We start from the raw sequence: 11,580 nt of genomic DNA, 5'->3' as shown, positions 1-11,580 counted from the left end.
CCGCGGTGTTCTGCAATGTATTCTGTCCTTGTGGTTTGATGATCCGATCAGAAACACACTGGGGCACAATTACTTAGCCGGTCCGTGCGCGATCCCCGCTGAACTCTGCCGCAATTCATGAAGATTGTGCGCCCAATATCCTGCATGTGTCACTTCCCCAATCAGGTCCGCCAGAGTTCACCATCTTCCTCCTGGTGTATGTAAGTGCATTGGATGTGACACAAATTTAAATGTTAAATCCTGTGCATAGTCCGAATCCGTTGGAATGTCCATCGGCCGGCCCCCTGATTTGCGTTGCGTGAAAGCCGGCGCTATTGCGACACAATCCAATCCGGTGCGACACAATCCCCAGTGCGACACAATCCCCAGCGCAATCCCGAAAAGTCGGGATACCTGACGAAAATGCGGCCACGGGACCCTTAGTAAATAAGCCCCACTGTGTGGAAATCAAGGTTTTGGCATATTTTGATATCGAGTGCGCAAGATTGCCAAGGTAGGAAATTAAATCATATCATAGCATAATCCAGTACTTACACCAAGTTTAGAACAGTAAGTTTTATTGCATTGTACGCACAAACATTGTAGATAAAAGGCCTATAGGTAGGCTACCTTTAGGCTTTTTTGTCTACAATGTTTGGGCACTGTCTAGGCATCTCCCCCACCGTCATCACAAACTGTGTCCTCAGAACATAGATAGTGATGAGTTCTGTAGTAAAGAATGGCGCCTCCAGCTCTGTTCTCCACTAGAGAGAGCAGAAGAAACTGACGCCATCACACAGTGGGGCTTATTTACTAAGGGTCGCAGATCGCACTTTCATCATACTGTTCGCGGTTTTCGGGATCTGAGCAGCTTTGACAGGTATTTAACAGGGGTTTGGGCTGGGATTGTGGCACAGCTGCGCTGACTTTCAGGTGACAGAAATTGGGGGGCTTTCTGTTGGACGATCTGACTGATTCGGACTGAGCACGGGATTTAACTTTCAAATTGTGTTGCAAGACAATGCACTTACATACACCGGGAAGAAGAACGTGAACTCCGTTAGACCTGAGCGGGCACAGTGCATTATCGTTGGACAATGCACTTTTGTGAAATCCACAGGACTGGGTAAGTAAATGAGCCCCAGTGTCTTTTGCTTCAGGCAGCTGACTTCCGTGTCATCAGAAATTGGCCCAATAAACCACTAACCATATGTTGTCAAGCACCTGAGGAGTTTCTAGATGATGTTTCTTTCATGGTCTGGTTGCATCATCCAGAAAATCAACTTTGAAGTGAGATGTAAATTGGTTTTAAAAAGTCAAGGAGTCTGGGATTCTAACACATGCCAAACACATGGGAGAAGGTGTTCAGAGAAAGAGAGAATTTGACTTCAGTGTTAAACTTTCCTCCTTCCTGACTGTATAACTTAAATCCTACTTCAAAGCTGATTTTCTGGATGATGCCTCCAAGCTGGGCAATGAAAGAAACATGAAAGATCTAGAAACTTCAACTGTTTAACAAAATACTGGTAGTGGTTTATGAGGCCAATTTCTTTTGACAAGTTCCCTTTAAAAGTTTCCCTTAATCTTAGAGTCATGAGGTGTAGATCACTGTCCTGAGGCTGGATATATCTCTGAAACCTTTGTTTTTGAAAACGTTTTCAAACCTCTGTGTCTCCACTACATGAGACATTAAAGAGAACCTGTCACCAGGAGACCCATTTTTAGCACTCCCCCAGTCCCCACAGAGCATAGTACATACACTGCCAAAGTGTTTTTGTATAAAAAATAGGTTTTACAGAAAAAAAGATATGTTATATTGTACCTTTCATTAGCATCTGCTGTGTGACTAGGCACTCGTCCACTGGAAAGGAGCAGTTATCCCCCCCACCCTTGGAAACTGCTCCTCCATGTGGTCCTTTTCAAATATATGAACACCCATCACTTGGCTTAGCGACGCCCCCTGCTCCTCTACAGCCAATCCAGAGTGAGGGGAATTATTCATATATTTGAAAAGGACACATAGAGGAGCAGTTTCCCAAGGGGGGGGGACTGCTCCTTTCCAGCCACTCCCAGGGGACGAGTGCCTAGTCACACAGCAGATGCTAATGAAAGATACAATATAACATATCTTTTTTTCTGTAAAACCTATTTTTTACACAAAAACACTTTGGCAGTGTATGTACTATGTTCTGTGGGGACTGGGGTCTCCTGGTGACAGGTTCCCTTTAAACCTTCAGATTGGGGAAGCCTATAGTATCGATTACAGGTCAGGAAGAGTTGCTTTCTGTTCCGATTCCTGGGACGACATAGGAGGGTGGTAAGAGGTGTAGCACCTACAGGGTAAGAGCAAATGGCACCTTTGCCTAGTGATATGAGATGGAAATTAAGTGAATTTAAAAACCTGAGCTTGTTAATACGGCTGATGGCTGGTTCAAGCAATATATTTTTTATTTATTAAATTATTTTATACTGTTCCCTTATTTTGCTTTCCATCTGCAGTTTCAGGAGCTTTTGAGGACTCTTAAAGGTCCTAAAATGGCTCTTGTGCACATGTGTATTGAGAGCATGAACAGATGTACTAGGTTTTCAAGTGAAGGCCCTTCTCTGTAAAAAAAAATGATGTTTTGGTTTCCCATTGGTCCCTTGCTACCAATCAAAATACCTATATTATAATATACTAATGAAACCACAGTATGACAGCTTTATGTTCTCAACTACCAACAGCAAAGGGGCTGAATTATAAATCGACACCAGCTGTAAACATATACTTACCCTTAGTAATAACCTATAATACATGTATTATGTATAATACACTCTGTCAGAAAAGGAAGGCAAATTAATCACCTATTCCATGTTCACCTGTATTAGAGGATTCACAGTAACACTAGAGTCTGATTCTCATGCTCTTTGTTGATAATCTGAGAAGAGAGAGCTGGATCACAGATCAATGATGTACAGATTGCAGGTTATGTGATGTTACAGACCTGGAGGTGAGGACTACATCACATACACTGTGTAACATGCATGCTGATATACCACCTGACAGAGGACTGAATGTCCACTAGCCTCTGAGAGCAAGGGGTGCATGTTACTGGGGGACATGGATCACTCCTATTTCTTTCTCTCTTTTTTTTTGTGCAACTTTTTTGTGAGACTTTTCACAGTTTGAGACTTTTTAGGTGCAGAATCGTGCAGCGTACCAAAGTTAGCAGCCTGAAGGATTTAATGCAGTGAGCCGTATTTATCTTTGTAGCCCAGATGTTTGTTCAACTTGTGAGACTTTTGGGCTCGGAAATTGTCCCATTCTTGCACATAATAAATCCAAAAACAGAGCATGCTAGACCCAGACTTACTTTTGGGACAAAAAATTTTCACACCACAAAAAGTTGCAAAAGTGAGACTAAACAGGCAACTCATCACATCTATCACAAAGGGAAAAACTTAAGATACATTTTAATGATTAAGTTGGACAACTTCAGGAAACTTGAAAAAGTGGCAGCCGAATAACTGATACATGTACCCCACTGAGTTGTATTACGCCACAACACCTGTGCCCATCCATCATTGACTCCATGTGAATTAACCATAGAGAGCAGGGGATGCTGGATACTGACTTGTTTCAAGTAAGTACAGCAGAAGTGCAGACAGATAGGAGAGAGGTAAATAGGCACTTCTTACCCTTCACTGGTAGATGATTATGCTAGTAGCACCAAAAATTCGAGGTCCAGCCACGCTCCAAACACTTTGAAATATTTTCATTCTTTATTGAAGCATTAAATAGTGATACAGGAAATCCACTTGTGACAGACACATCACAGCTTACGCGTTTCGGACAGGTGTACTGTCCTTAGTCATAGCTGACAACTAACAGAGCAAACAAACATTTATACTTAAAATTGGACCAAGTGCCGCCCCCAATCGGGGCAGAGCTTCTGGTTCAAACCCTGGCGTGAAACGGCCTCCCTGTCGAATTAATAAATGTATATACATGAAAAATTTATGACACGGGCTCACAATTCACACCCCTTATATAACATAAGACCTAAAACATTTACAACATTTGATCAAGAGTATCTTGTGTTGAACCTCTGGGATCGCCTTCACACATAATGGGGCGATAATCGTCACATGTTCAGGAAGATCACGTGATCGGAGGCATGGTCAGCTGATTCATTTCCTAGGAAACGGAGCGCTGGCCACCGCAAACAGGAAGATGAAGGATGTAGAGATTCGTTCGGCATCGCGGTGACGATCAATTTGAGGAATATGATCCGGAGCTAGGAAACGCGGACCTTCGGTAAAGGTGAGTCAGATAAAGCTTCGTGTTGGGAAGCGACCAGCACCGCGTGGCCGAGACAGACTCTTGTTTGAGGTGTAATAGAAATGGGTGAAAATCTAAAAGGTACAAGAGACAGTCGTTAAAATATAGTAAAGTTGCTAAACTCTAATAAAATTTAAAATACATGAACGGACTTTTACCTAGACGGAAAAACACTATAAGGGGAACGAGAGAGGGAGGCGGGGTGGGGTGGGGGGGTTGGAGAAGGGGGAAAGAAAAAGGTCACTAAAGTTCTAATAGTGGTACATCAATTCCCTCCTTGAATTTAAGCCCTGGGGAAAACAGGTTCCCAGGGAAAAAATCCAAAAAGCCTCCCTATTTGCCAATCGGACTCCTATATTTCCACCTCTGCTCTGTTTGTTAATTTTTTCAATGGCATAAGTATTAAGGGAGCTGACATCACCATGATGTATCTGGCCAAAGTGTTTCGATGCACCTGATAAATTATGACCCAAAGGGTTGGATATATCATAAAGGTGTTCAGTAAACCTAATTTTAAATTTACGTGTGGTGTGTCCAACATATGTTAAGTTGCACATGGTACAATAAATAATATACACCACATTAGTCGTGTTGCAATTTAAAAATCACTTAATTGGAAAACATTTTTGACCAGTGTTATCGGAAAAAGATTTCTTTTTGTTAGAGGCAAACTTGCATGTGGTGCACCTGGTTGCTCCACACTTGTAAAACCCTTGTGTGGCTAGCCATGTTTGTTTTGTCTCTGAACTGTATAGTGATGGTGACAATAAATTACCAAGACTTTGCCCCCTCTTTGACACAATTCTGCAACCCCCATCAAGGATTTGCTCCATGATGGAGTCTGTTTTTAAAAGTGAAATGTGTCGTTGGACGATCTCAGAGATAGCATTGAATTGAGGGCTATATTGTAACACCAGTGTAGGAATAGACCGTGAATCCGGTCTATTCTGTATGGTGGAATTGTCATCCCGTTGTGGGTGAATGAGTGTTAATCTGTTCTTATTCTTAGCCTTGTTATAAGCCCTTTTCAGAGTCCAATCAGGATAGCCCCTCTTACTCAATCTATTGCAGGCATTCTGGGATTCAATGTTAAATGAATTGTCAGTACTGCAATTCCTTCTAATACGGGTCAATACCCCTAACAGAATTGCTCGGATGGTATGGGGTGGGTGCTGTGAGTTGGCATGTAAGATGGTATTACCCCAATAATACCCTCCAGATGGAGATCCAGGAATGTGATCTCCTCTGGATGCGCACTGTGTGTAAAATTCAGATTAATTGTATTGTTGTTGAGGTATGTTATAAAGGGTGGTATGGCAGGCACATCTCCCCGCCAAATGATCAGGATATATAGTCGATGTACCTGCCATACCACTCAATACACGGGGCATATGGATTATCCGTTGTGAAGATGGTATGTTCCTCCCACCACAACATCGTTAGATTAACCAGTGATGGGGAAAACTTGGCCCCCATACTAACACCTCTAATCTGTAAATAATAAAGATTGTCAAACATAAAAAAGTTATGTGTGAAATCTGCAGTATAATCTGTAAATTTTTCCAGATGGAATTGTAAGGCTGCAAGTGCTACACTATGTGGAATGGAAGTATATAGTGACACAACGTCACAACTGACCCAATGGTAATTTGCCTGCCAGCATTTTTAGTCTAACGCACCTAAAACATCCCTAGTGTTCTGTAGATATCCTGGGACCCTTTGTACCAACGGCTGTAATACCCAGTCCAGCCAACTACATAAATTCTCACTCAAAGAACCAATACCCGATATTATTGGGCGCATAGGTGGGGGCGATTGTCCCTTGTGTGTCTTTGGTAAAGCATGCGTTATAGGTGTTATTGGATTTTTTACTGTTATCTGGCCAACCTGGGCTTGTGTTAATGCACCAATGTGCAGACCTTCATTAAGGAGCCTGGATAATTCTGCCTTAAAACACTCTGTGGGATTTCCAGTGAGTTTTTTGTATGTGGAGCTGTCACTGAGTAATGATAAAATCTGTTCTTTGTACATAAGCTTATCCATTACCACAACTGAGCCCCCTTTGTCAGACATTTTGAGAATGACATCCTGCCAGCTTTTTATCTCAATTAATGCTCGTTTCAGGGGAGGAGAGAGATTGTGGGATTTGGATTCCATGGAAGTTGTCAATTTCTTAAGATCCCGTTCAATCCTCTCCTGAAACAGATCCATGGAATCAGTACGTGAGTTGATTGGATAAAAACTAGGGTTCTTGACTCTGAAACTATCAATCATATTAGTATATTTTTGTACATCATTAGTGTTATCCAAAGACATCAAATCAAGCAGTGTGAGTTGATCAGCAAAATCTAAAGTTTTAAATTCATTAACAACAGTATTATTATTTGTAGAAACTGTCATGCGACCTTCATTAAGATTAAAAAAGTGTCGCCTGACAGACAAACAAACTTGTTAATGTCACATATAGTATGAAACATATCAAAATCTTTGGTTGGAACAAAATTAAGACCAAAAGATTACAGTCTGACCTGTTCCGTGGTAAGATCATGTTTCGATAGGTTAATGACGTCCAGGTCACCTATTTGGGTTTCTGACTCCTTAATGTCCATGAGGGGATGCCATCTGGTTTTCTGGTTTCTGTGTTTCCGCCCCCTCTACGTTTTTTGTTGGTTTTCTATTTCTTTTCTTTTTGTAGTAAGATGCATTTTTTGGAGTACTTGTCCCCTGTTCAGCTTCCGAATCTTGAGTCATATACTCAGATTCTGTCTCGGCCACGCGGTGCTGGTCGCTTCCCAACACGAAGCTTTACCTGACTCACCTTTACCGAAAGACTGCGTTTCCTAGCTCCGGATCATATTCCTCAAATTGATCGTCACCGCGATGCCATACGGATCTCTACATCCTTCATCTTCCTGTTTGCGGTGGCCAGCGCTCCGTTTCCTAGGAGATGAATCAGCTGACCATGCCTCCGATCACGTGATCTTCCGATTGGGGGCGGCACTTGGTCCAATTTTAAGTATAAATGTTTGTTTGCTCTGTTAGTTGTCAGCTATGACTAAGGACAGTACACTTGTCCGAAACGCGTAAGCTGTGATGTGTCTGTCACAAGTGGATTTCCTGTATCACTATTTAATGCTTCAATAAAGAACGAAAATATTTCAAAGTGTTTGGAGCGTGGCTGGACCTCGAATTTTTGGTGCAACAAGTACTTGTATACCCTGGCAGAAGGGTGGCCCGTGCCTCACTCAACACTCAGGAAGCGAGGTGAGCTGGTTCCTCCACTTTTCATGACTAGATGATTATGCTACCCAGCAACAAAGCAAAGGTTTCGGCACACATCTCTCATTACTGTACTCCACTAGGGACTTACATACACTTCATGCAACCTGGCATAGACCCCATTGCAGTGAGGGAGCAAACCATAAAAGTGCAGCCCAAAGCATAGGAATGGGCAGAAGTGTGGCATCAGCAGTTGCAATCCCAAAAGTAGCCACCACCAGAGGTTACCCCAGATGCTGCTAAAGAGGCAGTACGCTTAGGGGAGATGAAAGAATCAATCCCCAATCAGGGAAGACTGAACCATTAGGGGAGATATAGGTATAATTCCCAGGCCACCAGAGGAGACATACAAGGTCAATCCCCTGAATATAGAGGAGACAAGTAAGATCAAATAATGAAAAGGAATGGAAACTTACCTTAATAAAAGAAAAAAAGTGAGACATGCAAGATTAATTGACTGCTTAGTAAGGGGAGACATGCACCATTGGAAGGAAATGGAGATGTGCAAGCTTAATTCCTGTTTTACATAAGGGAGACATGCAAGCCCAATCCCTGTGTAGACAAAAGCAAAACAAAATAAGGGTGCGGTCACATGTAGCGCTAGCGTATGTGGGTGGGCCTCGGCCCAATCGTATGTGCGTTTCTATGTAAATGCATGTGATTGGTAACCAAAACCCAGTGTCTTGCATTGTTTTGGTGAAAAACAAAAAGTTTTTTACTTACAGACCAAAGAAAAAGCCAAAAACAATACTTGGGGTAAACTTTACAATTTACATGTAATTGTTATATGTTGGTGATGAGTGTCGTGCTTTCCTACTATACCTGTAGCTGTAACAGGCTCCTAGAAAATTATTTCTGCAATACTATCATGAACTTTTTTTTAATATTGCAATCTGATACAGTACTTGGTCTCAGATGTAAGATAGCCTTGTTTCAATATCCTGTGTCTTATTCTTTATCCCGCAAAACTACAAAATCTTTCCTTTGCTAACACAGAAAAGTATTATTAGGCCTCTTTTCTAAAGGTCAACCTGATATTCAAGTGTACAGGAATCTAACATTTTTTTGTTTTATTTTTTAAATGTGTTTTATTTTCATAAAAAATCTATAATTTATCATAAAAAGGTGTGGCATTATACAGGTTAAGGCACTCAAACAATCAAGTTAAGTAAGAGTCCCTAATTATTTTGTCAGGCTTCGGGGTTAGTGAACCCCCTGGACCACCACAGACGATGGCACAAGCCGACGCCTGGGACCGGAATAGAAGTGACACCCGGTCTTCACCAGACCCAGCCTGTATTGCAGAGATGTAACCACATCAAAGCAGATCTCTCTACAGTTGGGAATATGTTCCTTCTGAAATAGATATATTGGTTTGGCTTTAATTCCACATCATGTCATTAGGCTTCCTGAAAGTCATGCTTGGTGTTAAGAGGGCTATCGTACAAGCAAAAGAGGCTTATTTGCATTTTTATAGGACCGAAAACATTAAAATTGTAAAGTAAGGGGGTTAAAAATTATCTTTGTTGTATAAACATCACTAGGGGATTAAAATTTGAGAAGTTTCTTTCATGGGCAAACCCCTTTAAGGACAATTCTATAAAATAACCGAACTGTGTTTCTAGGTTTGTCTGCATCTGTATTATTTAGCCTGGCATAAGATGATAGCGGGGCTCCTGCTGCAATGGCGGCAGTTGGTGTAAGCATAGATTGCAGCCTTTTAACAACTTAGATGTTAGTCAGTACTGACTGCAGTATCTAACTTGTCCTGAGTGGGAATCCCCCTACATTGGCACTTCTCTGCCCTTTCTTACCAAAGGCAGGACCTAATAGACAGCCATAATACCCTGCAATATCATAGTATTTCAGCCACCTTTGCTCTGGCTGGGGGACGGTTGCCGTGCAGGTTAGATCTCAAGTAGAGTCCCATGCTGGAAGCCTTTCCTCTCTCATCCTTTGCCAGAATCATGCTATTAAAGCTAGATAAGTAACTACATCTCCTTCAGCTAAATGAGGATCCTTCCCCACAGCATGGGCTACTTAGTGATTATGCAAGAAAACAGGAAAATAAGGTGAGTGGACTATTGTGTTATTAGTGGGGAGTGGGGAACTTCTGTGAAAGAAACTATTAACAAAAAGTTTTATTCCCATATGATGTGATATTTTTGCTCTCCAGAAAGACATCAAGGACCCTCTTGAACATGTTCAAATTATCAGCCATTACAATATTTTGTGGCAGTTCCATGGCAGTTCACTAATCATACAGTAAAGAATCCCTTTCAATGGCGATGGTAGAACTACCTCTCCTCTAGGCTTTAAAGCCCTCTTGATCTTTTAAAAGTTTCTTGTGCTGCCCATTTCGATATTTGTATATTGTAATGAGATCTCACCTTAGCTGTTGTTTTTTTTAAATATTTACCTGGACTGTTATTTATTCAGCATATCCATCAAAAGGCCAATAGTGATCAGTCTGGGGAGAGTCAGAACAGGGCTGAGACAAGGCATTTTGGTGCCTGAGGCAAGCAAAATGCACCACCCAGCTATAAATCAATCACAGTGAAACCATGGCAGAATAGGTGCCAAAATCTACCAGTATTAACCCCTTATCACCGACACTAGTTTTCAGCTTAATGACCAGACTCGATTTTTCAAATCTGACATGTCTCACGATAATGGTTATAACTTCGGAACGCTTTAACATTTTTTGAGACTGTTTTCTCGTGACACATTGTACTTCATGTTAGTTACAAAATTTAAGTGATAAGTTTTGCGTTTCATTCTGAAAAAAAGTGAAAATTTGGCAAAAGTTTGTAAAAATTCTTCATTTTCCAAGTTTGAAATGTTCTGCTTTCCAGACAGGAAGTAAAACTACCCAAAAAGCTTGATAATTAACATTTACGTAATGTCTGCTTTATGTTGAGACAATATTTTATGTGTCCTCTCATTTTTCTAGGATGTTATGAGGCGCAGAACTTTAGGTGCCATTTTTCACATTTTCATGAAAACTGCCAAAACTCACATTTTAAGGGACAACTCAGCTTCCAAGTGACTTTGAAAGGCCTAAATAATAGTAAAACCCCATAAATTACCCCACTATAGAAACGTAACCCCTTAACGTGTAAAACAACTTCTATTAAGTCTATTAACCCTTTAAGTGTTTCACATGGATTAAAATAATATGGACCTGCGATGTAGAAACTTTCAAATTTTTTTGGAAAATACATTCATTTAGACCAAAACTGACAGTTTCAGAATAAATTAAATGATGAAATGCACTTCAAAGTTTGATGCCCAATTCCTTCCGAGTGTACTGATACCCCATATGTGGTGGTGTCCTGCTGTATGGGCGCTGTCAGGTTCGCTAGGGAGAATGCTGGGACTTCTGGTTCTTCTGGTGGTGCTAGCAGCGTTCTCCGACCCCCGGCGCGTATTTGCGCAAACTCTTCCTCTCGTCCCGGGCAGCGGCTGCTAAAATCTCGCGCTGTCTAGGAGTTGTGTTTGGAACTGCTGGGACATGTGGTGCCTCTGCATGGTGCCTGGTTATTCTGCACCATGAGGGGTAAATTCCCAGAAGTTGTCCAGCTCCTATCAGGTTCTGAGGTGGGGTTCTGACTGCATAAATTGCAGCTTCACTAGTCACCTGTGCCAGTGTTTGAAATCCCTTCATCACTCGCTCTGTGCATTAGGTTGACTCACTCTGTATCTGTATCGTTGTGACCTCGGCTAGTTTTTGACATTGACTCTATGCTTACTGACTTTGCTCTTGACGTACCCTCTCGTTGTGACTCCGGCTAGTTTACCATTCTTTTGTGTTTTATGTTTGTCAGTCTGTTTGTGTTTCCCTTCCCCCACTTATCCAGTGTATTTCGAGTCTTCACGTAGTCGCCCCACAGTTTAGCGTGGGGGGGCTATAGGAAGGGACAGAGGTTGGGGCAAGCTCAGGGCACACACTCCCCTGTCTTCTGTGTTACCCAACCCTAACAGACTCACAGCCGGGCATA

At 41.8% G+C, this 11,580-nt stretch overlaps 1 long non-coding RNA gene across 1 annotated transcript in view; it reads right to left on the bottom strand.

Annotated features, from left to right (window-relative positions):
- Positions 1–3,824: 3,824 nt before the first annotated feature.
- LOC140134099 (uncharacterized) overlaps positions 3,825–11,580 on the bottom strand; it is a 39,566-nt gene continuing 31,810 nt past the window's right edge. The window contains exon 3 of the long non-coding RNA XR_011856090.1: positions 3,825–4,374. This is a non-coding gene — a long non-coding RNA (uncharacterized lncRNA). The remainder of the gene's footprint in view (positions 4,375–11,580) is intronic.

Source organism: Engystomops pustulosus, chromosome 5 (assembly GCF_040894005.1).
Source record: "Engystomops pustulosus chromosome 5, aEngPut4.maternal, whole genome shotgun sequence".
Classification (NCBI taxonomy): Eukaryota; Metazoa; Chordata; class Amphibia; order Anura; family Leptodactylidae; genus Engystomops; species Engystomops pustulosus.
The sequence above is the reverse complement of the archived record's forward strand: the minus strand, read 5'-3'. Positions and strand labels throughout refer to the sequence as shown.